Source organism: Engystomops pustulosus, chromosome 9, assembly GCF_040894005.1.
Source record: "Engystomops pustulosus chromosome 9, aEngPut4.maternal, whole genome shotgun sequence".
Taxonomy (NCBI): domain Eukaryota; kingdom Metazoa; phylum Chordata; class Amphibia; order Anura; family Leptodactylidae; genus Engystomops; species Engystomops pustulosus.
This window is the reverse complement of record NC_092419.1, coordinates 112,591,401-112,619,383: the sequence shown is the minus strand read 5'-3', so window position 1 is coordinate 112,619,383 and position 27,983 is coordinate 112,591,401. Positions and strand designations below refer to the sequence as shown.

Below are 27,983 nucleotides of genomic sequence, written 5' to 3'. Positions count from 1 at the left end.
CCCCCATAACAGTGTCATCTACACATCCCCCCATAACAGTGTCATCTACACATCCCCCCATAACAGTGTCACCTACACATCCCCCATAACAGTGTCACCTACACATCCCCCCATAACAGCGTCACCTACACATCCCCCCATAACAGTGTCACCTACACATCCCCCCATAACAGTGTCACCTACACATCCCCCATAACAGTGTCACCTACACATCCCCCCATAACATCTACACATCCCCCATAACAGTGTCACCTACACATCCCCCATAACAGTGTCATCTACACATCCCCCCATAACAGTGTCATCTACACATCCCCCATAACAGTGTCACCTACACATCCCCCATAACATCTACACATCCCCCATAACAGTGTCACCTACACATCCCCACATAACATCTACACATCCCCCCCATAACAGTGTCACCTACACACATCCCCCATAACAGTGTCACCTACACCTCCCCCCATAACATCTACACATCCCCCATAACAGTGTCACCTACACATCCCCCATAACAGTGTCACCTACACATCCCCCATAACATCTACACATCCCCCCATAACAGTGTCACCTACACATCCCCACATAACATCTACACATCCCCCCCATAACAGTGTCACCTACACACATCCCCCATAACAGTGTCACCTACACCTCCCCCCATAACATCTACACATCCCCCATAACAGTGTCACCTACACATCCCCCATAACAGTGTCACCTACACCTCCCCCCCCATAACAGTGTCACCTACACATCCCCCATAACATCTACACATCCCCCATAACAGTGTCACCTACACACATCCCCCATAACAGTGTCACCTACACCTCCCCCCATAACATCTACACATCCCCCATAACAGTGTCACCTACACACATCCCCCATAACAGTGTCACCTACACATCCCCCATAACAGTGTCACCTACACATCCCCCATAACAGTGTCACCTACACATCCCCCCATAACAGTGTCACCTACACATCCCCCATAACAGTGTCATCTACACATCCCCCCATAACAGTGTCACCTACACATCCCCCCCATAACATCTACACATCGCCCATAACAGTGTCACATACACATCCCCCATAACAGTGTCACCTACACATCCCCCCATAACAGTGTCACCTACACATCCCCCCCCATAACAGTGTCACCTACACATCCCTCATAACAGTGTCACCTACACATCCCCCCATAACAGTGTCACCTACACATCCCCCCATAACAGAGTCACCTACACATCCCCCCATAACAGTGTCACCTACACATCCCCCCATAACAGTGTCACCTACACATCCCCCCATAACAGTGTCATCTACACATCCCCCATAACAGTGTCACCTACACATCCCCCATAACATCTACACATCCCCCATAACAGTGTCACCTACACATCCCCACATAACATCTACACATCCCCCCCATAACAGTGTCACCTACACACATCCCCCATAACAGTGTCACCTACACATCCCCCATAACAGTGTCACCTACACATCCCTCATAACAGTGTCACCTACACATCCCCCCATAACAGTGTCATCTACACATCCCCCATAACAGTGTCATCTACACATCCCCCCATAACAGTGTCATCTACACATCCCCCCCATAACAGTGTCACCTACACATCCCCCCATAACAGTGTCATCTACACATCCCCCCATAACAGTGTCATCTACACATCCCCCATAACAGTGTCATCTACATATCCCCCCATAACAGTGTCATCTACACATCCCCCCATAACAGTGTCATCTACACATCCCCCCATAACAGTGTCACCTACACCTCCCCCATAACAGTGTCACCTACACATCCCCCCATAACATCTACACATCCCCCCATAACAGTGTCACCTACACATCCCCCATAACAGTGTCACCTACACATCCCCCCATAACAGTGTCATCTACACATCCCCCCATAACATCTACACATCCCCCCATAACAGTGTCACCTACACATCCCCCATAACACTGTCACCTACACATCCCCCCCATAACAGTGTCATCTACACATCCCCCCATAACATCTACACATCCCCCCATAACAGTGTCACCTACACATCCCCCATAACAGTGTCACCTACACATCCCCCCATAACAGTGTCATCTACACATCCCCCATAACAGTGTCACCTACACATCCCTCATAACAGTGTCACCTACACATCCCCCCATAACAGTGTCACCTACACATCCCCCATAACAGTGTCACCTACACATCCCCCATAACAGTGTCACCTACACCTCCCCCCCCATAACAGTGTCACCTACACATCCCCCCATAACAGTGTCATCTACACATCCCCCCATAACAGTGTCATCTACACATCCCCCCATAACAGTGTCACCTACACATCCCCCCCATAACAGTGTCACCTACACATCCCCCCCATAACAGTGTCACCTACACATCCCTCATAACAGTGTCACCTACACATCCCCCCATAACAGTGTCATCTACACATCCCCCCATAACAGTGTCATCTACACATCCCCCCATAACAGTGTCACCTACACATCCCCCATAACAGTGTCACCTACACATCCCCCCATAACAGCGTCACCTACACATCCCCCATAACAGTGTCACCTACACATCCCCCATAACAGTGTCACCTACACATCCCCCCATAACAGTGTCACCTACACATCCCCCATAACAGTGTCACCTACACATCCCCCCATAACATCTACACATCCCCCATAACAGTGTCACCTACACATCCCCCATAACAGTGTCATCTACACATCCCCCCATAACAGTGTCATCTACACATCCCCCATAACAGTGTCACCTACACATCCCCCATAACATCTACACATCCCCCATAACAGTGTCACCTACACATCCCCACATAACATCTACACATCCCCCCCATAACAGTGTCACCTACACACATCCCCCATAACAGTGTCACCTACACATCCCCCATAACAGTGTCACCTACACATCCCCCCATAACAGTGTCATCTACACATCCCCCATAACAGGGTCATCTACACATCTCCCATAACAGTGTCATCTACACATCCCCCATAACAGTGTCATCTACACCTCCCCCCATAACAGTGTCACCTACACATCCCCCCATAACAGTGTCACCTACACATCTCCCCCATAACAGTGTCATCTACACATCCCCCATAACAGTGTCACCTACACATCCCCCATAACAGTGTCACCTACACATCCCCCCATAACAGTGTCACCTACACATCCCCCCATAACAGTGTCACCTACACATCCCCCCATAACAGTGTCACCTACACATCCCCCATAACAGTGTCACCTACACATCCCCCCATAACAGTGTCATCTACACATCCCCCATAACAGTGTCATCTACACATCCCCCCATAACAGTGTCATCTACACATCCCCCCCATAACAGTGTCACCTACACATCCCCCCATAACAGTGTCACCTACACATCCCCCATAACAGTGTCACCTACACATCCCCCATAACAGTGTCACCTACACATCCCCCATAACAGTGTCACCTACACATCCCCCCATAACAGTGTCATCTACACATCCCCCCATAACAGTGTCATCTACACATCCCCCATAACAGTGTCATCTACATATCCCCCCATAACAGTGTCATCTACACATCCCCCCATAACAGTGTCATCTACACATCCCCCCATAACAGTGTCACCTACACCTCCCCCATAACAGTGTCACCTACACATCCCCCCATAACATCTACACATCCCCCCATAACAGTGTCACCTACACATCCCCCATAACAGTGTCACCTACACATCCCCCCATAACAGTGTCATCTACACATCCCCCCATAACATCTACACATCCCCCCATAACAGTGTCACCTACACATCCCCCATAACACTGTCACCTACACATCCCCCCATAACAGTGTCATCTACACATCCCCCCATAACATCTACACATCCCCCCATAACAGTGTCACCTACACATCCCCCATAACAGTGTCACCTACACATCCCCCATAACAGTGTCACCTACACATCCCTCATAACAGTGTCATCTACACATCCCCCATAACAGTGTCACCTACACATCCCCCCATAACAGTGTCATCTACACATCCCCCATAACAGTGTCACCTACACATCCCTCATAACAGTGTCACCTACACATCCCCCCATAACAGTGTCACCTACACATCCCCCATAACAGTGTCACCTACACATCCCCCATAACAGTGTCACCTACACCTCCCCCCCCATAACAGTGTCACCTACACATCCCCCATAACAGTGTCATCTACACCTCCCCCCATAACAGTGTCACCTACACCTCCCCCCCCATAACAGTGTCACCTACACATCCCCCCATAACAGTGTCATCTACACATCCCCCCATAACAGTGTCATCTACACATCCCCCCATAACAGTGTCACCTACACATCCCCCCATAACAGTGTCACCTACACATCCCCCATAACAGTGTCACCTACACCTCCCCCATAACAGTGTCACCTACACATCCCCCATAACAGTGTCACCTACACATCCCCCATAACAGTGTCACCTACACATCCCCCATAACAGTGTCACCTACACATCCCCCATAACAGTGTCATCTACACATCCCCCCATAACAGTGTCACCTACACATCCCCCCATAACAGTGTCACCTACACATCCCTCATAACAGTGTCATCTACACATCCCTCATAACAGTGTCATCTACACATCCCCCCATAACAGTGTCATCTACACATCCCCCATAACAGTGTCACCTACACATCCCTCATAACAGTGTCATCTACACATCCCCCCATAACATCTACACATCCCCCATAACATTGTCATCTACACATCCCCCATAACAGTGTCATCTACACATCCCCCCATAACAGTGTCATCTACACATCCCCCATAACAGTGTCATCTACACATCCCCCCATAACAGTGTCATCTACACATCCCCCCATAACAGTGTCATCTACACATCCCTCATAACAGTGTCATCTACACATCCCTCATAACAGTGTCATCTACACATCCCCCCATAACAGTGTCATCTACACATCCCCCATAACAGTGTCACCTACACATCCCTCATAACAGTGTCATCTACACATCCCCCCATAACATCTACACATCCCCCATAACATTGTCATCTACACATCCCCCATAACAGTGTCATCTACACATCCCCCCATAACAGTGTCATCTACACATCCCCCATAACAGTGTCATCTACACATCCCCCCATAACAGTGTCATCTACACATCCCCCCATAACAGTGTCATCTACACATCCCCCCATAACAGTGTCATCTACACATCCCCCCCATAACAGTGTCATCTACACATCCCCCCATAACAGTGTCATCTACACATCCCCCATAACAGTGTCATCTACACATCCCCCCATAACAGTGTCATCTACACATCCCCCCATAACAGTGTCATCTACACATCCCCCATAACAGTGTCACCTACACATCCCCCCATAACAGTGTCACCTACACCTACCCCCATAACAGTGTCATCTACACATCCCCCCCATAACATCTACACATCCCCCATAACAGTGTCACCTACACATCCCCCCATAACAGTGTCACCTACACATCCCCCCATAACAGTGTCACCTACACATCCCCCATAACAGTGTCACCTACACATCCCCCCCATAACAGTGTCACCTACACATCCCCCATAACAGTGTCACCTACACATCCCCCCATAGCAGTGTCACCTACACATCCCCCCATAACAGTGTCACCTGCACATCCCCCATAACAGTGTCACCTACACATCCCCCATAACAGTGTCACCTACACATCCCCCCATAACAGTGTCACCTACACATCCCCCATAACAGTGTCACCTACACATCCCCCCATAACAGTGTCACCTACACATCCCCCCATAACAGTGTCACCTGCACATCCCCCCATAACAGTGTCATCTACACATCCCCCCCCCATAACAGTGTCACCTACACATCCCCCCATAACAGTGTCACCTACACATCCCCCATAATAGTGTCATCTACACATCCCCCCATAACAGTGTCACCTACACATCCCCCCCATAACAGTGTCACCTACACCTCCCCCATAACATCTACACATCCCCCCATAACAGTGTCACCTACACATCCCCCCCCATAACAGTGTCACCTACACATCCCCCCATAACAGTGTCATCTACACATCCCCCATAACAGTGTCATCTACACATCCCCCATAACAGTGTCATCTACACATCCCCCCCATAACATCGTCACCTACACATCCCCCATAACAGTGTCATCTACACATCCCCCCCCATAACAGTGTCATCTACACATCCCCCCCCATAACAGTGTCATCTACACATCCCCCATAACAGTGTCATCTACACATCCCCCATAACAGTGTCACCTACACCTCCCCCCATAACAGTGTCACCTACACATCCCCCCCATAACAGTGTCACCTACACATCCCCCCCATAACAGTGTCACCTACACATCCCCCCCATAACAGTGTCACCTACACATCCCCCCATAACAGTGTCACCTACACATCCCCCCATAACAGTGTCACCTACACATCCCCCCCCCCATAACAGTGTCACCTACACATCCCTCATAACAGTGTCATCTACACATCCCCCATAACAGTGTCACCTACACATCCCCCATAACAGTGTCATCTACACATCCCCCATAACAGTGTCACCTACACATCCCCCATAACAGTGTCACCTACACATCCCCCATAACAGTGTCACCTACACATCCCCCATAACAGTGTCACCTACACATCCCCCATAACAGTGTCACCTACACATCCCCCATAACAGTGTCACCTACACATCCCCCCCATAACAGTGTCACCTACACATCCCCCATAAGTGTCACCTACACATCCCCCATAACAGTGTCACCTACACATCCCCCCCATAACAGTGTCACCTACACATCCCCCATAAGTGTCACCTACACATCCCCCATAACAGTGTCACCTACACATCCCCCATAACAGTGTCACCTACACATCCCCCCATAAGTGTCATCTACACATCCCCCCATAACAGTGTCACCTACACATCCCCCATAAGTGTCACCTACACATCCCCCATAACAGTGTCACCTACACATCCCCCCATAACAGTGTCATCTACACATCCCCCCCATAACAGTGCCACCTACACATCCCCCATAACAGTGTCACCTACACATCCCCCATAACAGTGTCATCTACACATCCCCCCATAACAGTGTCACCTACACATCCCCCCATAACAGTGTCACCTACACATCCCCCATAACAGTGTCATCTACACATCCCCCCATAACAGTGTCACCTACACATCCCCCCCATAACAGTGTCATCTACACATCCCCCCATAACAGTGTCATCTACACATCCCCCCCATAACAGTGTCACCTACACATCCCCCCCATAACAGTGTCACCTACACATCCCCCCCATAACAGTGTCATCTACACATCCCCCATAACAGTGTCATCTACACATCCCCCATAACAGTGTCACCTACACATCCCCCATAACAGCGTCACCTACACATCCCCCCCATAACAGTGTCATCTACACATCCCCCATAACAGTGTCACCTACACATCCCCCCATAACAGTGTCACCTACACATCCCCCCCATAACATCTACACATCCCCCATAACAGTGTCATCTACACATCCCCCATAACAGTGTCACCTACACATCCCCCCCATAACAGTGTCACCTACACATCCCCCCCATAACAGTGTCATCTACACATCCCCCCATAACAGTGTCACCTACACCTCCCCCATAACAGTGTCACCTACACATCCCCCCATAACAGTGTCACCTACACATCCCCCATAACAGTGTCATCTACACATCCCCCCATAACAGTGTCACCTACACCTCCCCCATAACAGTGTCACCTACACATCCCCCCATAACAGTGTCACCTACACATCCCCCATAACAGTGTCATCTACACATCCCCCCATAACAGTGTCACCTACACATCCCCCATAACAGTGTCATCTACACATCCCCCATAACAGTGTCATCTACACATCCCCCATAACAGTGTCATCTACACATCCCCCCCATAACAGTGTCACCTACACATCCCCCATTACAGTGTCACCTACACATCCCCCATAACAGTGTCACCTACACCTCCCCCCATAACAGTGTCACCTACACATCCCCCATAACAGTGTCATCTACACATCCCCCATAACAGTGTCACCTACACATCCCCCCATAACAGTGTCACCTACACATCCCCCCCATAACAGTGTCACCTACACATCCCCCCCATAACAGTGTCACCTACACATCCCCCCCATAACAGCGTCACCTACACATCCCCCATAACAGCGTCACCTACACATCCCCCATAACAGTGTCACCTACACATCCCCCATAACAGTGTCACCTACACATCCCCCATAACAGTGTCACCTACACATCCCCCATAACAGTGTCACCTACACATCCCCCCATAACAGTGTCACCTACACATCCCCCATAACAGTGTCACCTACACATCCCCCCCATAACAGTGTCATCTACACATCCCCCATAACAGTGTCACCTACACATCCCCCCCATAACAGTGTCATCTACACATCCCCCCATAACAGTGTCACCTACACATCCCCCATAACAGTGTCACCTACACATCCCCCATAACAGTGTCACCTACACATCCCCCATAACAGTGTCACCTACACATCCCCCCATAACAGTGTCACCTACACATCCCCCCATAACAGTGTCATCTACACATCCCCCATAACAGCGTCATTTACACATCCCCCATAACAGTGTCATCTACACATCCCCCCATAACAGTGTCATCTACACATCCCCCCATAACAGTGTCACCTACACATCCCCCCATAACAGTGTCACCTACACATCTCCCCATAACAGTGTCACCTACACATCTCCCCATAACAGTGTCACCTACACATCCCCCCATAACAGTGTCACCTACACATCTCCCCATAACAGTGTCACCTACACATCCCCCCATAACAGTGTCACCTACACATCTCCCCATAACAGTGTCACCTACACATCCCCCATAACAGTGTCATCTACACATCCCCCCATAACAGTGTCACCTACACATCCCCCATAACAGTGTCACCTACACATCCCCCCATAACAGTGTCACCTACACATCCCCCCATAACAGTGTCACCTACACCTCCCCCCATAACAGTGTCACCTACACATCCCCCATAACAGTGTCATCTACACATCCCCCATAACAGTGTCACCTACACATCCCCCCATAACAGTGTCACCTACACATCCCCCCATAACAGTGTCACCTACACATCCCCCCATAACAGTGTCACCTACACATCCCCCCATAACAGTGTCACCTACACATCCCCCCATAACAGTGTCACCTACACATCCCCCCATAACAGTGTCACCTACACATCCCCCCATAACAGTGTCACCTACACATCCCCCATAACAGTGTCACCTACACATCCCCCCATAACAGTGTCACCTACACATCCCCCATAACAGTGTCACCTACACATCCCCCCATAACAGTGTCACCTACACATCCTGCAACAAGAAACACAGCAACAAGCAGATTATTAAAGGGATTTCCCAATATAAGAAAGTTCTCACATTTTAACCACTTAGTGATGTTTACACAATAAAGCTCATGTTTAACCCTTTACTGTGCTCTGTACACACCTGGCGGTATTATATTTATACATATAAGAGGCGGCTGCTCTGTGCACACCTGGCGGTATTATATTTATACATACAAGTGGCGGCTGCGCTCTGTACACACCTGGCGGTATTATATTTATACATATAAGTGGCTCCTGCGCTCTGTACACACCTGGCGGTATTATATTTATACATATAAGTGGCGGCTGCGCTCTGTGCACACCTGGCGGTATTATATTTATACATATAAGTGGCTCCTGTGCTCTGTGCACACCTGGCGGTATTATATTTATACATATAAGTGGCGGCTGCTCTGTACACACCTGGCGGCATTATATTTATACATATAAGTGGTGGCTGCGCTCTGTGCACACCTGGCGGTATTATATTTATACATATAAGAGGCGGCTGCGCTCTGTGCACACCTGGCGGTATTATATTTATACATATAAGTGGCGGCTGCGCTCTGTACACACCTGGCGGTATTATATTTATACATATAAGTGGCGGCTGCTCTGTGCACACCTGGCAGTATTATATTTATACATATAAGTGGCGGCTGCGCTCTGTGCACACCTGGCGGTATTATATTTATACATATAAGTGGCTCCTGTGCTCTGTACACACCTGGCGGTATTACATTTATACATATAAGTGGCGGCTGCGCTCTGTGCACACCTGGCAGTATTATATTTATACATATAAGTGGCTCCTGTGCTCTGTGCACACCTGGCGGTATTATATTTATACATACAAGTGGCGGCTGCGCTCTGTACACACCTGGCGGTATTATATTTATACATATAAGTGGCTCCTGTGCTCTGTACACACCTGGCGGTATTATATTTATACATATAAGTGGCGGCTGCGCTCTGTGCACACCTGGCGGTATTATATTTATACATATAAGTGGCAGCTGCTCTGTACACACCTGGCGGCATTATATTTATACATATAAGTGGCGGCTGCGCTCTGTGCACACCTGGCGGTATTATCTTTATACATATAAGTGGTGGCTGCTCTCTGTGCACACCTGGCAGTATTATATTTATACATATAAGTGGTGGCTGCTCTGTACACACCTGGCGGTATTATATTTATACATATAAGTGGCGGCTGCACTCTGTGCACACCTGGCGGTATTATATTTATACATATAAGTGGTGGCTGCGCTCTGTGCACACCTGGCGGTATTATATTTATACATATAAGAGGCGGCTGCTCTGTGCACACCTGGCGGTATTATATTTATACATATAAGTGGCGGCTGCACTCTGTGCACACCTGGCGGTATTATATTTATACATATAAGTGGTGGCTGCGCTCTGTGCACACCTGGCGGTATTATATTTATACATATAAGAGGCGGCTGCTCTGTGCACACCTGGCGGTATTATATTTATACATATAAGTGGCGGCTGCGCTCTGTGCACACCTGGCAGTATTATATTTATACATATAAGTGGCGGCTGCGCTCTGTGCACACCTGGCGGTATTATATTTATACATATAAGTGGCGGCTGCTCTGTGCACACCTGGCGGTATTATATTTATACATATAAGTGGCGGCTGCTCTGTGCACACCTGGCAGTATTATATTTATACATATAAGTGGCGGCTGCGCTCTGTGCACACCTGGCGGTATTATATTTATACATATAAGTGGCGGCTGCGCTCTGTGCACACCTGGCGGTATTATATTTATACATATAAGAGGCGGCTGCTCTGTGCACACCTGGCGGTATTATATTTATACATATAAGAGGCGGCTGCTCTGTGCACACCTGGCGGTATTATTTTCATATAAGCGGCAGCAGGAATCTGCAGGGCTGCTAGGAAGCAATTTATTTCCCGCTGTGGTTGGTAAAAATCCATACGTGATGGTACAATCAGCAGCGTATAGGGGGAGGGGAGGCTGCGGACTGTTTTCTACCGCACCTAGAAATCACTGGAAGTGATGGCGCATTTATTACACCGTCTGCGGCAGATCCATGAGATCCCGGCGCCAGTACTGGTGGATCTGCGCCCCCTGCACAGGTCACTGCACACATGAGAAGGGCCAAAACCCCAAAAATGAGGAGTCCCCCTGTAGTTCTGTACTGGAAGATAACAATGTCCTCCCCTGATACAGAATCTACAAAGTGCCTTATGGTACCTGAATGATAGCGCCACCATGTGCTCAATAATAGTGCTACAAAGGGGCTTATTTACTAAGGGTCCCACGGCCGCATTTCCGTCGAGAGTCCCAACTTTTTGAGGAACGCACTGCTGGGACAGGCATTTAGAAGGGGATTGAGTGGCAGGCGATTGGATTCTGGCGCATTGGTTCCGGCTTTCATGCAACAGAAATCGGGGGGTGGGCCGTCAGATGATCCAAGGGATTCGGACTGAGCGCAGGATTTAACAATTAAATCAAGCACTTACATGCACCAGGAAGAAGAAGGTGAACTCCTGGGACCTGAGCGGGGAAGCGACACATGCAGGATATCGGGTGCAGGATCTTAGTGACTCCCCGCACAGCGCATAATACACGGACAATGCACATACATGCACCAGGAAGAAGGAGAACTCCGGGGACCTGAGCAGGGAAGCGACACATGCAGGATATCGGGTGCAGGATCTTAGTGACTCCCCGCACAGCGCATTATACACGGACAATGCACTTACATGCACCAGGAAGAAGAAGGAGAACTCCGGGGACCTGAGCGGGGAAGCGACACATGCAGGATATCGGGTGCAGGATCTTAGTGACTCCCTGTACAGCGCATTATACACGGACAATGCACTTACATGCACCAGGAAGAAGAAGGTGAACTCCGGGGACCTGAGCGGGGAAGCGACACATGCAGGATATCGGGCGCATGATCTTAGTGACTCCCCGCACAGCGCATTATACACGGACAATGCACTTACATGCACCAGGAAGAAGAAGGTGAACTCCAGGGACCTGAGCGGGAAAGAGACACATGCAGGATATTGGACGCACCATCTTAGTGACTCCCCGCACAGCGCATTATACATGGACAATGCACTTACATGCACCAGGAAGAAGGTGAACTCCGGGGACCTGAGCGGGGAAGTGACACATGCAGGATATCGGGCACACGATCTTAGTGACTCCCCGCACAGTGCATTATACACGGACAATGCACTTACATGCACCAGGAAGAAGGTGAACTCCGGGGACCTGAACGGGGAAGCGACACATGCAGGATATCGGGCGCAGGATCTTAGTGACTCCCTGCACAGCGCATTATACACGGACAATGCACTTACATGCACCAGGAAGAAGAAGGTGAACTCCGGGGACCTGAGCGGGGAAGCGACACATGCAGGATATCGGGCACACGATCTTAGTGACTCCCCGCACAGCGCATAATACACGGACAATGCACATACATGCACCAGGAAGAAGGTGAACTCCGAGGACCTGAACGGGGAAGTGACACATGCAGGATATCGGGCGCAGGATCTTAGTGACTCCCCGCACAGCGCATTATACACGGACAATGCACTTACATGCACCAGGAAGAAGAAGGTGAACTCCAGGGACCTGAGCGGGGAAGTGACACATGCAGGATATCGGGCGCACGATCTTAGTGACTCCCCGCACAGCGCATTATACATGGACAATGCACTTACATGCACCAGGAAGAAGGTGAACTCCGGGGACCTGAGCGGGGAAGTGACACATGCAGGATATCGGGTGCAGGATCTTAGTGACTCCCCGCACAGTACATTATACACGGACAATGCACTTACATGCACCAGGAAGAAGAAGGTGAACTCCGGGAACCTGGGCGGGGAAGCGACACATGCAGGATATCGGGTGCAGGATCTTAGTGACTCCTCGCACAGCGCATTATACACGGACAATGCACTCACATGCACCAGGAAGAAGAAGGTGAACTCCAGGGACCTGAGCGGGGAAGCGACACATGCAGGATATCGGGGCAGGATCTTAGTGACTCCCCGCACAGCGCATTATACACGGACAATGCACTCACATGCACCAGGAAGAAGAAGGTGAACTCCAGGGACCTGAGCGGGGAAGCGGCACATGCAGGATATCAGGCAGACAATCTTAATGAATTGCACCGGAGTCCATGATCGTCGGACAACGCACAGCGGGGATTGTGACAGGACCGGGTAAGTAAATGTGCCCCATAATAGTGTCTACACAACTGTAGTAGTTCCATATATAGTAGCGCACACTAGCACTGTATTACACTGCCACATCATACCTGCAGGACAGGACTACATAATGGCGCAATAGCTGAGACGCTCAGCCACAATACAAGTCACAAAGAGGGGCGGAGCCTAGGGGTCAACATGTCCTGTAGTCTAGCACCCCACCGTCCGCTATGTAAGTGGGCACTATCCCGTAGGACACGTTACACTCATGTTGGCGGGTAGAAGTGTTATAGCCCTGTACACACTGCACAAACAGTCTCCTCCTCCTGCTGGCAGCACCTCCCAAACCAGATGCCAGAACCGACCACGGTCTGAGCCACTGGCCTTAGGCAGCATTCCCAAAATGCAGATAGAAGCTGCCCCGACCTGTTGCTGTTACTCTTGGTGCAGTTTCTAATTTTACGGGTGAACCATGTTAAATATGGAAACGGCATCTAAATGGAAGCGCTTCTTTACGATGCACTCGTGATGCAGTTTTAACTGCAATGTGTGAACACGCACTGATTCTCCGGGACATTTTCACTAGTGACAGCATATACTAGCAATATGATCATATATGGTATATACAGACAGTGGTAAAGAAATACATATATAAATAATACCGCTACATACATCTCTAATAATGCACAAATAAAGCACAATTACAGCATCTTATACACAGAAATCATCACACACCCATTAATATATCCGAATATACACATGATAAAGCCTGTGTACTGTGTGCTATTGTACACTTACCCTCCATGCTGTACATGCCCTCACAATGCCTCATTCCTATACAGCAAAGGAGGGGCAAGGGCTGGAGATCAAAGCAGCCTATAGAAAGCTGCAGACATACATGTGGAGGCAGAGGAGCACATGGTCTGCAGGCAGCTTCCTTTTCCTGTGCTGCTCGACCTCTGTGCCCCTCCCTCTGCTCATTGACACGACTACTTCCTGTATAGTAGGAGGCCCTGCATAATGTACAGTAGACTATACAGAAGACATCCTTAGTAGCAGACAACAGACACAGGAGGTAAAGAAGAGAAGGATATGTTGCAGGTGCTGCTCATGTGAGGCTGTCCTGTGTGACACCTCCCTGCACTCTGCACATGTGGGGCTGTCCTGTGTGACACCTCCCTGCACTCTGCACATGTGAGGCTGTCCTGTGTGACACCTCCCTGCACTCTGCACATGTGAGGCTGTCCTGTGTGACACCTCCCTGCACTCTGCACATGTGAGGCTGTCCTGTGTGACACCTCCCTGCACTCTGCACATGTGAGGCTGTCCTGTGTGACACCTCCCTGCACTCTGCACATGTGAGGCTGTCCTGTGTGACACCTCCCTGCACTCTGCACATGTGAGGCTGTCCTGTGTGACACCTCCCTGCACTCTGCACATGTGAGGCTGTCCTGTGTGACACCTCCCTGCACTCTGCACATGTGAGGCTGTCCTGTGTGACACCTCCCTGCACTCTGCACATGTGAGGCTGTCCTGTGTGACACCTCCCTGCACTCTGCACATGTGAGGCTGTCCTGTGTGACACCTCCCTGCACTCTGCACATGTGAGGCTATCCTGTGCCCTAGCGTTGTGGTACGTGTGAGCCTCCAGGCGGTGCCCTAGTGCTGTGGTACGTGTGAGCCTCCAGGCGGTGCCCTAGTGCTGTGGTACGTGTGAGCCTCCAGGCGGTGCCCTAGTGCTGTGGTACGTGTGAGCCTCCAGGGGGTGCCCTAGGGCTGTGGTACGTGTGAGCGCACCGTCCAGGCGGTGCCCTAGCGCTGTGGTACGTGTGAGCCTCCAGACGGTGCCCTAGTGCTGTGGTACGTGTGAGCGCACCGTCCAGGTGGTGCCCTAGCGCTGTGGTACGTGTGAGCCTCCAGGCGGTGCCCTAGCGCTCTGATACGTGTGAGCCTCCAGGCGGTGCCCTAGCGCTCTGATACGTGTGAGCCTCCAGGCGGTGCCCTAGCACTGTGGTACGCGTGAGCCTCCAGGCGGTGCCCTAGCGCTGCGGTACGTGTGAGCGCACCCTCCAGACGGTGCCCTAGCGCTGTGGTACGCGTGAGCCTCCAGGCGGTGCCCTAGCGCTGTGGTACGGGTGAGCCTCCAGGCGGTGCCCTAGCGCTGTGGTACGGGTGAGCCTCCAGGCGGTGCCCTAGCGCTGTGGTACGGGTGAGCGCACCCTCCAGGCGGTGCCCTAGCGCTGTGGTACGTGTGAGCCTCCAGGCGGTGCCCTAGCGCTGTGGTGGTGTGAGCCTCCAGGCGGTGCCCTAGCGCTGTGGTACGTGTGAGCCTCCAGGCGGTGCCCTAGTTCTGTGGTACGTGTGAGCCTCCAGGCGGTGCCCTAGTGCTGCGGTACGTGTGAGCACACCCTCCAGGTGGTGCCCTAGCGCTGCGGTACATGTGAGCCTCCAGGCGGTGCCCTAGTGCTGCGGTAGGTGTGAGCACACCCTCCAGGCGGTGCCCTAGTGCTGCGGTAGGTGTGAGCACACCCTCCAGGCGGTGCCCTAGTGCGGCGGTAGGTGTGAGCCTCCAGGCGGTGCCCTAGCGCTCTGATACGTGTGAGCCTCCAGGCGGTGCCCTAGTTCTGTGGTACGTGTGAGCCTCCAGGCGGTGCCCTAGTTCTGTGGTACGTGTGAGCCTCCAGGCGGTGCCCTAGTTCTGTGGTACGTGTGAGCCTCCAGGCGGTGCCCTAGTTCTGTGGTACGTGTGAGCCTCCAGGCGGTGCCCTAGTTCTGTGGTACGTGTGAGCCTCCAGGCGGTGCCCTAGTTCTGTGGTACGTGTGAGCCTCCAGGCGGTGCCCTAGTTCTGTGGTACGTGTGAGCCTCCAGGCGGTGCCCTAGTTCTGTGGTACGTGTGAGCCTCCAGGCGGTGCCCTAGTGCTGCGGTACGTGTGAGCACACCCTCCAGGTGGTGCCCTAGCGCTGCGGTACATGTGAGCCTCCAGGCGGTGCCCTAGTGCTGCAGTAGGTGTGAGCACACCCTCCAGGCAGTGCCCTAGTGCTGCGGTAGGTGTGAGCACACCCTCCAGGCGGTGCCCTAGTGCGGCGGTAGATGTGAGCACACCCTGCAGGTGGTGCCCTAGCACTGTGGTACGTGTGCGCGCACCCTCCAGGCGGTGCCCTAGCGCTGCGGTACGTGTGCGCGCACCCTCCAGGCGGTGCCCTAGTGCTGCGGTACGTGTGAGCGCACCCTCCAGGCGGTGCCCTTGCGCTGCGGTACGTGTGAGCGCACCCTCCAGGCGGTGCCCTTGCGCTGCGGTACGTGTGAGCGCACCCTCCAGGCGGTGCCCTAGCGCTGCGGTACGTGTGAGCGCACCCTCCAGGCGGTGCCCTAGCGCTGCGGTACATGTGAGCGCACCCTCCAGGCGGTGCCCTAGCGCTGCGGTACATGTGAGCGCACCCTCCAGGCGGTGCCCTAGCATTGTGGTACGTGTGAGCGCATCCTCCAGGCGGTGCCCTAGTGCTGCGGTAGGTGTGAGCACACCCTCCAGGCGGTGCCCTAGTGCGGCAGTAGGTGTGAGCACACCCTGCAGGTGGTGCCCTAGCACTGTGGTACGTGTGCGTGCACCTTCCAGGCGGTGCCCTAGCGCTGTGGTACGTGTGCGCGCACCCTCCAGGCGGTGCCCTAGCGCTGCGGTACGTGTGCGCGCACCCTCCAGGCGGTGCCCTAGCGCTGCGGTACGTGTGCGCGCACCCTCCAGGCGGTGCCCTAGTGCTGCGGTACGTGTGAGCGCACCCTCCAGGCGGTGCCCTTGCGCTGCGGTACGTGTGAGCGCACCCTCCAGGCGGTGCCCTAGCGCTGCGGTACGTGTGAGCGCTCCCTCCAGGCGGTGCCCTAGCGCTGCGGTACGTGTGCGCGCACCCTCCAGGCGGTGCCCTAGTGCTGCGGTACGTGTGAGCGCACCCTCCAGGCGGTGCCCTTGCGCTGCGGTACGTGTGAGCGCACCCTCCAGGCGGTGCCCTAGCATTGTGGTACGTGTGAGCGCACCCTCCAGGCGGTGCCCTAGCGCTGCGGTACGTGTGAGCGCACCCTCCAGGCGGTGCCCTAGCGCTGCGGTACGTTTGAGCGCACCCTCCAGGCGGTGCCCTAGCGCTGCGGTACGTTTGAGCGCACCCTCCAGGCGGTGCCCTAGCATTGTGGTACGTGTGAGCGCACCCTCCAGGCGGTGCCCTAGCGCTGCGGTACGTGTGAGCGCACCCTCCAGGCGGTGCCCTAGCGCTGCGGTACGTTTGAGCGCACCCTCCAGGCGGTGCCCTAGCGCTGCGGTACGTTTGAGCGCACCCTCCAGGCGGTGCCCTAGCATTGTGGTACGTGTGAGCGCATCCTCCAGACGGTGCCCTAGCGCTGCGGTACGTTTGAGCGCACCCTCCAGGCGGTGCCCTAGCATTGTGGTACGTGTGAGCGCATCCTCCAGACGGTGCCCTAGCGCTGCGGTACGTGTGAGCGCTACCTCCAGGCGGTACACTAGTGTCTGTTCTCAGGTGGAGGGCAGGGCGGAGCAGGCCACTGTGTGAGGAGGAACAATAGTGGAAGGTACTTGGTTTCCGGGGGAGCGGCTGCCTGGTGACTCTCCTTGTGGTGCATTAGAAGAAGCGGCCTCATGAGTCACCAGAGGTTTCCTCGCTTTATCGCCGCCATTGGAAGGAGGTACGGATTTCTTTGTATGTAGGTGAGAAACATTGTATTTTGGTTTGAAAATTGTATGTGCGCTCTGCGACTAGTGCAATTATTCTCCAGCTCCTAATAATTGAAAGCCCACGCCTGTGTGGCCCCTTGAAGTCTGGAAAAACGTGTCAGTAGAGTGCCACAGGCACCACCGCCGCGCAACATTTTAAAAACGCAACAAAAACGGCAGGTGGGAAGGCGCTCTGAGGGAGTGTTCACGCAGTGTATTAAGTCACGTTTTTTGATGCGTTTTGATCACATGCTTAAGGAACATTGCGTTTTAGCCAATGCAATGGAAACGTAATGTTACCTCAGTGTGTGATCCAGGCTAAAGCCTTTGAAAAACGCGAGGTAGTGTGTGAACGCGGCCAGAGGTCACCCCGATCGGTGCCCTGCCCCGGGTGCTTGCTACAGATCGAGGCGCGACCCCTGTGAGCCAGCATTGCATTAGGAAACGCAACCGTAACGTGGGAATTTGGGGACCCTAACTGACAAGGTTTCCGGGCCCCTCATACTTTAGTTCCCAACAGATACTATATAGTTCCCTGGAATGAATGATAGCAAATACAGCACCCCAATTTATTATATGTACAGCGCCCCCTGCACCGATTACACGCGGCGCCCCCTGCACCGATTATAGTTTATACGGTTGAAAAAGACACTTGTCCATCAAGTTCAATCAAGGAAGGGTAGGGATTGGATGAGGAAGGGATTTAGGGGAAACAATCCTATATAGCATAACAATCAATGTTATTTAGGTGTAAAAAGGCATCTAGACCCTTCTTGAAGCTCTCTGCTGTCCCTGCTGTGACCAGCGCCTGAGCTCAGCTATTCCACAGAGTGACAGTTCTTATAGTAAAAAAGCCCTGTCGCCTCCGGTGATTAAACCTGGTTTTCTCCAGACGGAGACAGTGCCCCCTCGTCTTATGATTTGATTTAATCTGGAACAACTTACCACCATATTTTTTGTATGGACCATTCATATATTTATATAAATCTAGACTAAATAAATCTAGTTGATTTAATCTTTCCTCATAACTAAGACCCTCCACACCCCTTATCAGTTTTGTGGCTCTACGTTGAACCCTCTCCAGCTCCAGGGCATCCTTTTTATGGTCCGTTGCCCAGAACTGGACAGCATATTCCAGGTGTGGCCAAACCAGTGCCTTGTACAGTGGTAATATCACATCCCTATCACGAGAGTCCATTCCACTTTTGATACATGACATGATCCTACTAGCTTTAGAGGCAGCTGATTGACATTGCATGCTGTTATTCAATTTATGATCTACTAGTACCCCCAGGTCCTTCTCAACAAGGGACTCTCCCAGATTTACTCCCCCAAGGACATATTTTGCCTTTGGATTATTGGCCCCCAGGTGCATAACCTTACATTTATCCACATTAAACCTCATTTGCCAAGTGGATGACCAAACATTCAGTTTGTCCAAGTCACCCTGCAGCCTATGAACATCCTCCATAGACTGTATTACACTACACAGTTTGGTGTCATCTGCAAAAATAGACACAGTGCTATTAATTCCTACCTCTATATCATTAATAAATATATTAAATAGTAGTGGGCCAAGCACAGAACCCTGAGGTCCACCACTCATAACTGGTGACCATTCCGAGTAGGAATCATTGACCACAACTCTCTGGATACGATCCTTCAGCCAGTTTTCAATCCAATTGCAAATGATTCCTGCCAAACCAATAGCCCTAATTTTACCCATCAGGCGTCTATGAGGGACAGTGTCAAATGCCTTTGCAAAGTCCAAGAACACAATATCCACAGCTGCTCCTCCATCCAGGCACCTGCTCACCTCTTCATAGAAGCAGATAAGGTTAGTTTGACAACTTCTATTCTTAGTAAACCCATGCTGGCTGTCACTTATTATTCTATCACTTATTTATATTTTTTAAATGCCCTCTTTTTCTCATTAATTGCCCTTTTAACTGTAGCTGTAAGCCACGTGGGGTGTAATCTAGCCCGTCTATACTTGTTACCTGTAGCTGTAGCTACGCGGGGTGTAATCTAGCCCGTCTATACTTGTTACCTGTAGCTGTAGCTACGCGGGGTGTAATCTAGCCCGTCTATACTTGTTACCTGTAGCTGTAGCTACGCGGGGTGTAATCTAGCCCGTCTATACTTGTTACCTGTAGCTGTAAGCCACGCAGGGTGTAATCTAGCCCGTCTATACTTGTTACCTATTGGAATAAATTTAGAAGTATAATGACCCAGGATAGATTTGAATTTCTCCCATGTAACATTAGTATCACCATGTGACAGTATCTGATCCCAGTCTATATCCTGTATTGCAGCCCTGAATTTTTGGAAATTAGCCCTCTTAAAATTCAAAGTTTTCGATTTTCCCACCTGTTTCTGCTTTTTAAAGTTTAAGAGGAAAATAATTATATTATGATCGCTGTTCCCAAGGGGTTCCCGGATACTGACGTTTTGGACAATCTCCTCATTGTTAGAAATCACAAGGTCCAACAATGCGTCACCTCTTGTGGGATCTTCTACAAGCTGCAACATAAAATTATCCTGAAGAAAATTCATAAAATGTCTCCCCTTCACAGATGAAGACGAGCCCTGACCCCAATTTATATTTGGAAAGTTAAAGTCTCCCATTATCACTACGGTCCCCCCCTGTGTAGCCCGCTCCATCTGTTTATATAGGTGACCCTCTATTTCCTCAGAGATGTTAGGGGGTCTATAAATTACACCAAAAATAATTTTCTCAAAGCTCTCTTGGCTTTGAATTTCAACCCACAAAGTTTCAGCCTCCTCACACTCTTCTGAGACCACTGACTCATTCACAATCGCTTTTAAGTCTCTTCTGACATACAGACATACACCACCTCCCCCCTATTACATACAGACATACACCACCTCCCCCCTATTACATACAGACATACACCACCTCCCCCCTATTACATACAGACATACACCACCTCCCCCCTATTACATACAGACATACACCACCTCCCCCCTATTACATACAGACATACACCACCTCCCCCCTATTACATACAGACATACACCACCTCCCCCCTATTACATACAGACATACACCACCTCCCCCCTATTACATGTACACATACACCACCTCCCCTCCTATTACATACGGACATACACCACCTCCCCGCCTATTACATATATACACATACACCACCTCCCCTCCTATTACATATATACACATACACCACCTCCCCTCCTATTACATATATACACATACACCACCTCCCCTCCTATTACATATATACACATACACCACCTCCCCTCCTATTACATATATACACATACACCACCTCCCCTCCTATTATATATACACATACACCACCTCCCCTCCTATTTGCCCTGTCTTTCCGAAAGAGTGTAAAACCTTGAATATTAACACCCCAATCATGCGATGCATGAAGCCATGTCTCTACTACACCAACAACATCTAACTGTTCCTCTAATATCAGAGCCTCAAGCTCGCCCATTTTGCCTGTGATACTTCTGGCATTTGTGAACATACAATTTAATTTTCCACAGTTATTTGTCTGATTTAAAGTAATTTTACTGGCACATATATCCTCACCACTGTTCTGCAACTTGTGGATCTCCTTATCCACCGCCTTGGTCCCACATACACCGCCCACATCACCACCCACCAACATAACCTGCCCCCTCTCTGACCTGTCTACCCCTTCAGTGTCTTTCTTTTCCTCCTCCCCCGATCCTAGTTTAAATACTCCGCCACCCCTGCTAGGATCTTCTCCCCCAGCACAGCAGCCCCCCTTCCATTTAGGTGCAAGTTATCTGCGGAAAACAGGTTGCACCCCAGTGAAAAGTCAGCCCAATGCTCTAGGAACCCAAATCCCTCTGCTCTACACCAGGATCTGAGCCATGCATTTAACTCCCTGAGCTCCCGCTGTCTGCTCTGTGTAGCGCATGGCACAGGTAGGATTCCGGAGAATACTACCTTGGAGGTCCTTTCCTTAAGCTTTGAACCTAGTTCTTTAAAATTATTCTTCAGGCTCCTCCACCTACCATCTATTCTGTCATTGGTACCAACATGGACCACGACAGCTGGGTCATCCCCAGCCCCTCCCAATAATTTATCCACCCTTTCCACCACATGCCGAACCCTGGCACCAGGGAGACAGCAAACCATTCGGTTGAGGCGGTCTTGGCGACAAATTATTCTATCCGTCTTCCTGATTATAGAGTCCCCTACAACCACTAGCTGCCTTGGCTTGCCTGCACTCCCATCCACCCTACTACTAGCTGGTCTGCTCCCCCGGCTGTGAGGGAGAGCAGGATCCGCTAGGGCTGCCATTTCTGACACTGACGTCCTGACATCATTGCACAATTTTGCAATTTTGCTTGGATGTTCAGAGTCAGAGTTGGCCTTCCTTTTCTTTGACCCCTTCCTACTCCCTCTAGTTACAGTAACCCAGCTACTCACCTGACCCTGCTGGCTTACCTCTCCACCCTCCACTTCTACCCCGCTTATTGCTTGCTCAGTGAGCAGCATACTCCTCTCAAGATTGTCAATTGCTCGCAGCCGTGCAATATCTTCCTCCAGATCTCTAACACGAGCTTCTAGTAGAAAAATATGGGCACATCTGTCACAGCGGTATTCACCCTGGAACTCCTGCTCCAGCAGTGTATACATGCGGCAGAGTGTGCACTGGAGCATACCACCAATCCTGCTAGCCATATCCTAGTAACAAAACTGTGATAACTATATAAATCAAGAGATATGTAGGTTACTTACAGATCTGTGGACTTCTCTTTTTCAAACTCCGCTTTTTTCATCTCCATCTCCACTTAAGTTCACTAGCCACTTGAAATCACAAGCCAAAACTGAGCGAGCTCAAAAGTGAGTTGCTAGACCTTAATTTATCAGGTGTGAACACTAATCCCTCCTCCCAATTAGCAGACCAGGCAAAGAAAGGAAAAAAAAATCTATTTAAATTGTGACACTAAGAAAAGTGCCTTGCTACTACCTATATACTCAGTCCACAATCACCCAAACAACAGATTCACTCTTAACACACACAAAACTCCGCTTTTTTCAACTCCACTTAAGTTCACTAGCCACTTGAAATCACAAGCCAAAACTGAGCGAGCTCAGCGCCCCCTGCACTGATTACACGCAGCGCCCCCTGCACTGATTACACGCAGCGCCCCCTGCACTGATTACACGCAGCGCCCCCTGCACTGATTACACGCAGCGCCCCCTGCACTGATTACACGCAGCGCCCCCTGCACTGATTACACACAGCGCCCCCTGCACTGATTACACGCAGCGCCCCCTGCACTGATTACACTCAGCGCCCCCTGCACTGATTACACGCAGCGCCCCCTGCACTGATTACACGCAGCGCCCCCTGCACTGATTACACGCAGCGCCCCCTGCACTGATTACACGCAGCGCCCCCTGCATTGATTACACGCAGCGCCCCCTCATTCATTAACTAACGGTGTTCGTATAGGATAAAGCACAAAATTAATTAAAGGGCATCTCCCACCAGGATGAAGGACTGTATTCAAATGAGCCATAGGCTGGTGCCACACGTGCCGTTTTGTCTGCGTTTGTCTGTGCACTGATCGGGTGCGGGTTTGTCTGCGTTGGCAAACGCAGACAAAACGGCACGTGTGGCACCAGCCATAAGTTTAAATGGTGCCTGGAGCCCCTCAGGCTCATTTGCATAAGTATTTCATCCTTGTGGCAGATGTCCTTTAACAATGTATTTACAGTATATATTGCAGCACATGCCCCCCAGGAGATAAGAAAACACTGCAGCACGTGCCCCCCTGTAGCTGGGTAGCTGCAACTCGGGCCCGCCTAGTGGCTTGGACCAGGACTGCAGTTCACCATTTCCCCCTATGATGTCGGCCACGACCATACCCTGAGGGAGCGTTCACACGTGAAGTTAGTGCATGCATTTTCCAATGCATAACAGCTGAGAACATGAGATTTACCTGATTATATTGCGGTCAGCATTTGCATTTACAAAACGCTACAGATAACGCAATGTTAATATATATGTTAACATTGCAGTTTTCTGTGGCTCTGTATACAGTGCTGCACCCTTATAGCTTGCCCTCATTGTGGCTCTGTATTATGTGCTGCACCCTTATAGCTTGCCCTCGTGGCTCTGTATACAGTGTGCACCCTTATAGCTTGCCCTCGTTGTGGCTCTATATACAGTGCTGCACCCTTATAGCTTGCCCTTGTTGTGGCTCTGTATGCAGTGCGGCACCCTTATAGCTTGCCCTCGTTGTGGCTCTGTATGCAGTGCGGCACCCTTATAGCTTGCCCTCGTTGTGACTCTGTATACAGTGCTGTACCCTTATAGCTTGCCCTCGTTGTGGCTCTGTATACAGTGCTGCACCCTTATAGCTTGCCCTCGTTGTGGCTCTGTATTATGTGCTGCACCCTTATAGCTTGCCCTCGTTGTGGCTCTGTATACAGTGCTGCACCCTTATAGCTTGCCCTTGTTGTGGCTCTGTATACAGTGCTGCACCCTTATAGCTTGCCCTCGTTGTGGCTCTGTATACAGTGCTGCACCCTTATAGCTTGCCCTCGTTGTGGCTCTGTATTATGTGCTGCACCCTTATAGCTTGCCCTCGTTGTGGCTCTGTATTCTGTGCTGCACCCTTATAGCTTGCCCTCGTTGTGGCTCTGTATTCTGTGCTGCACCCTTATAGCTTGCCCTTGTTGTGGCTCTGTATACAGTGCTGCACCCTTATAGCTTGCCCTCGTTGTGGCTCTGTATTCTGTGCTGCACCCTTATAGCTTGCCCTTGTTGTGGCTCTGTATACAGTGCTGCACCCTTATAGCTTGCCCTCGTTGTGGCTCTGTATTCTGTGCTGCACCCTTATAGCTTGCCCTCGTTGTGGCTCCGTATTATGTGCTGTACCCTTATTGCTTGCCCTCGTTGTGGCTCTGTATACAGTGCTGCACCCTTATAGCTTGCCCTCGTTGTGGCTCTGTATTATGTGCTGCAGCCTTATAGCTTGCCCTCGCTGTGGTTCTGTATACAGTGCTGCACCCTTATAGCTTGCCCCCGTTGTGGCTCTGTATTATGTGCTGCACCCTTATAGCTTGCCCTCATTGTGGCTCTGTATTATGTGCTGTACCCTTATTGCTTGCCCTCGTTGTGGCTCTGTATACAGTGCTGCACCCTTATAGCTTGCCCTCGTTGTGGCTCCGTATTATGTGCTGTACCCTTATTGCTTGCCCTCGTTGTGGCTCTGTATACAGTGCTGCACCCTTATAGCTTGCCCTGGTTGTGGCTCTGTATTATGTGCTGCACCCTTATAGCTTGCCCTCGTTGTGACTCTGTATACAGTGCTGTACCCTTATAGCTTGCCCTCGTTGTGGCTCTGTATACAGTGCTGCACCCTTATAGCTTGCCCTCGTTGTGGCTCTGTATTATGTGCTGCACCCTTATAGCTTGCCCTCGTTGTGGCTCTGTATACAGTGCTGCACCCTTATAGCTTGCCCTTGTTGTGGCTCTGTATTATGTGCTGCACCCTTATAGCTTGCCCTCGTTGTGACTCTGTATACAGTGCTGTACCCTTATAGCTTGCCCTCGTTGTGGCTCTGTATACAGTGCTGCACCCTTATAGCTTGCCCTCGTTGTGGCTCTGTATTATGTGCTGCACCCTTATAGCTTGCCCTCGTTGTGGCTCTGTATACAGTGCTGCACCCTTATAGCTTGCCCTTGTTGTGGCTCTGTATACAGTGCTGCACCCTTATAGCTTGCCCTCGTTGTGGCTCTGTATACAGTGCTGCACCCTTATAGCTTGCCCTCGTTGTGGCTCTGTATTATGTGCTGCACCCTTATAGCTTGCCCTCGTTGTGGCTCTGTATTCTGTGCTGCACCCTTATAGCTTGCCCTCGTTGTGGCTCTGTATTCTGTGCTGCACCCTTATAGCTTGCCCTTGTTGTGGCTCTGTATACAGTGCTGCACCCTTATAGCTTGCCCTCGTTGTGGCTCTGTATTCTGTGCTGCACCCTTATAGCTTGCCCTTGTTGTGGCTCTGTATACAGTGCTGCACCCTTATAGCTTGCCCTCGTTGTGGCTCTGTATTCTGTGCTGCACCCTTATAGCTTGCCCTCGTTGTGGCTCCGTATTATGTGCTGTACCCTTATTGCTTGCCCTCGTTGTGGCTCTGTATACAGTGCTGCACCCTTATAGCTTGCCCTCGTTGTGGCTCTGTATTATGTGCTGCAGCCTTATAGCTTGCCCTCGCTGTGGTTCTGTATACAGTGCTGCACCCTTATAGCTTGCCCCCGTTGTGGCTCTGTATTATGTGCTGCACCCTTATAGCTTGCCCTCATTGTGGCTCTGTATTATGTGCTGTACCCTTATTGCTTGCCCTCGTTGTGGCTCTGTATACAGTGCTGCACCCTTATAGCTTGCCCTCGTTGTGGCTCCGTATTATGTGCTGTACCCTTATTGCTTGCCCTCGTTGTGGCTCTGTATACAGTGCTGCACCCTTATAGCTTGCCCTGGTTGTGGCTCTGTATTATGTGCTGCACCCTTATAGCTTGCCCTCGCTGTGGTTCTGTATACAGTGCTGCACCCTTATAGCTTGCCCTCGTTGTGGCTCTGTATACAGTGCTGCACCCTTATAGCTTGCCCTCGTTGTGGCTCTGTATACAGTGCTGCACCCTTATAGCTTGCCCTCGTTGTGGCTCTGTATACAGTGCTGCACCCTTATAGCTTGCCCTCGTTGTGGCTCTGTATTATGTGCTGCACCCTTATAGCTTGCCCTCGTTGTGGCTCTGTATTATGTGCTGCAGCCTTATAGCTTGCCCTCGCTGTGGTTCTGTATACAGTGCTGCACCCTTATAGCTTGCCCCCGTTGTGGCTCTGTATTATGTGCTGCACCCTTATAGCTTGCCCTCGTTGTGACTCTGTATTATGTGCTGCACCCTTATAGCTTGCCCTCGTTGTGGCTCCGTATTATGTGCTGCACCCTTATAGCTTGCCCTCGTTGTGGCTCTGTATACAGTGCTGCACCCTTATAGCTTGCCCCCGTTGTGGCTCTGTATTATGTGCTGCACCCTTATAGCTTGCCCTCGTTGTGGCTCCGTATTATGTGCTGCACCCTTATAGCTTGCCCTCGTTGTGGCTCTGTATACAGTGCTGTACCCTTATAGCTTACCCTCGTTGTGGCTCTGTATTATGTGCTGCACCCTTATAGCTTGCCCTCGTTGTGGCTCTGTATTATGTGCTGCACCCTTATAGCTTGCCCTCGTTGTGGCTCTGTATACAGTGCTGCACCCTTATAGCTTGCCCTCGTTGTGGCTCTGTATTATGTGCTGCACCCTTATAAGTTGCCCTCGTTGTGGCTCTGTATTATGTGCTGTACCCTTATAGCTTGCCCTCGTTGTGGCTCTGTATACAGTGCTGCACCCTTATAGCTTGCCCTCATTGTGG

General features: G+C 51.0%; 1 protein-coding gene across 1 annotated transcript in view; it reads right to left on the bottom strand.

The window, feature by feature from the left end:
* OLFM1 (olfactomedin 1) overlaps window positions 1-14,772 on the bottom strand; it is a 94,654-nt gene extending 79,882 nt beyond the window's left edge. The window contains exon 1 of the mRNA XM_072125806.1: window positions 14,617-14,772. The gene's annotated coding sequence lies outside the window, so the exon portion shown is untranslated. The remainder of the gene's footprint in view (window positions 1-14,616) is intronic.
* Window positions 14,773-27,983: the final 13,211 nt, after the last annotated feature.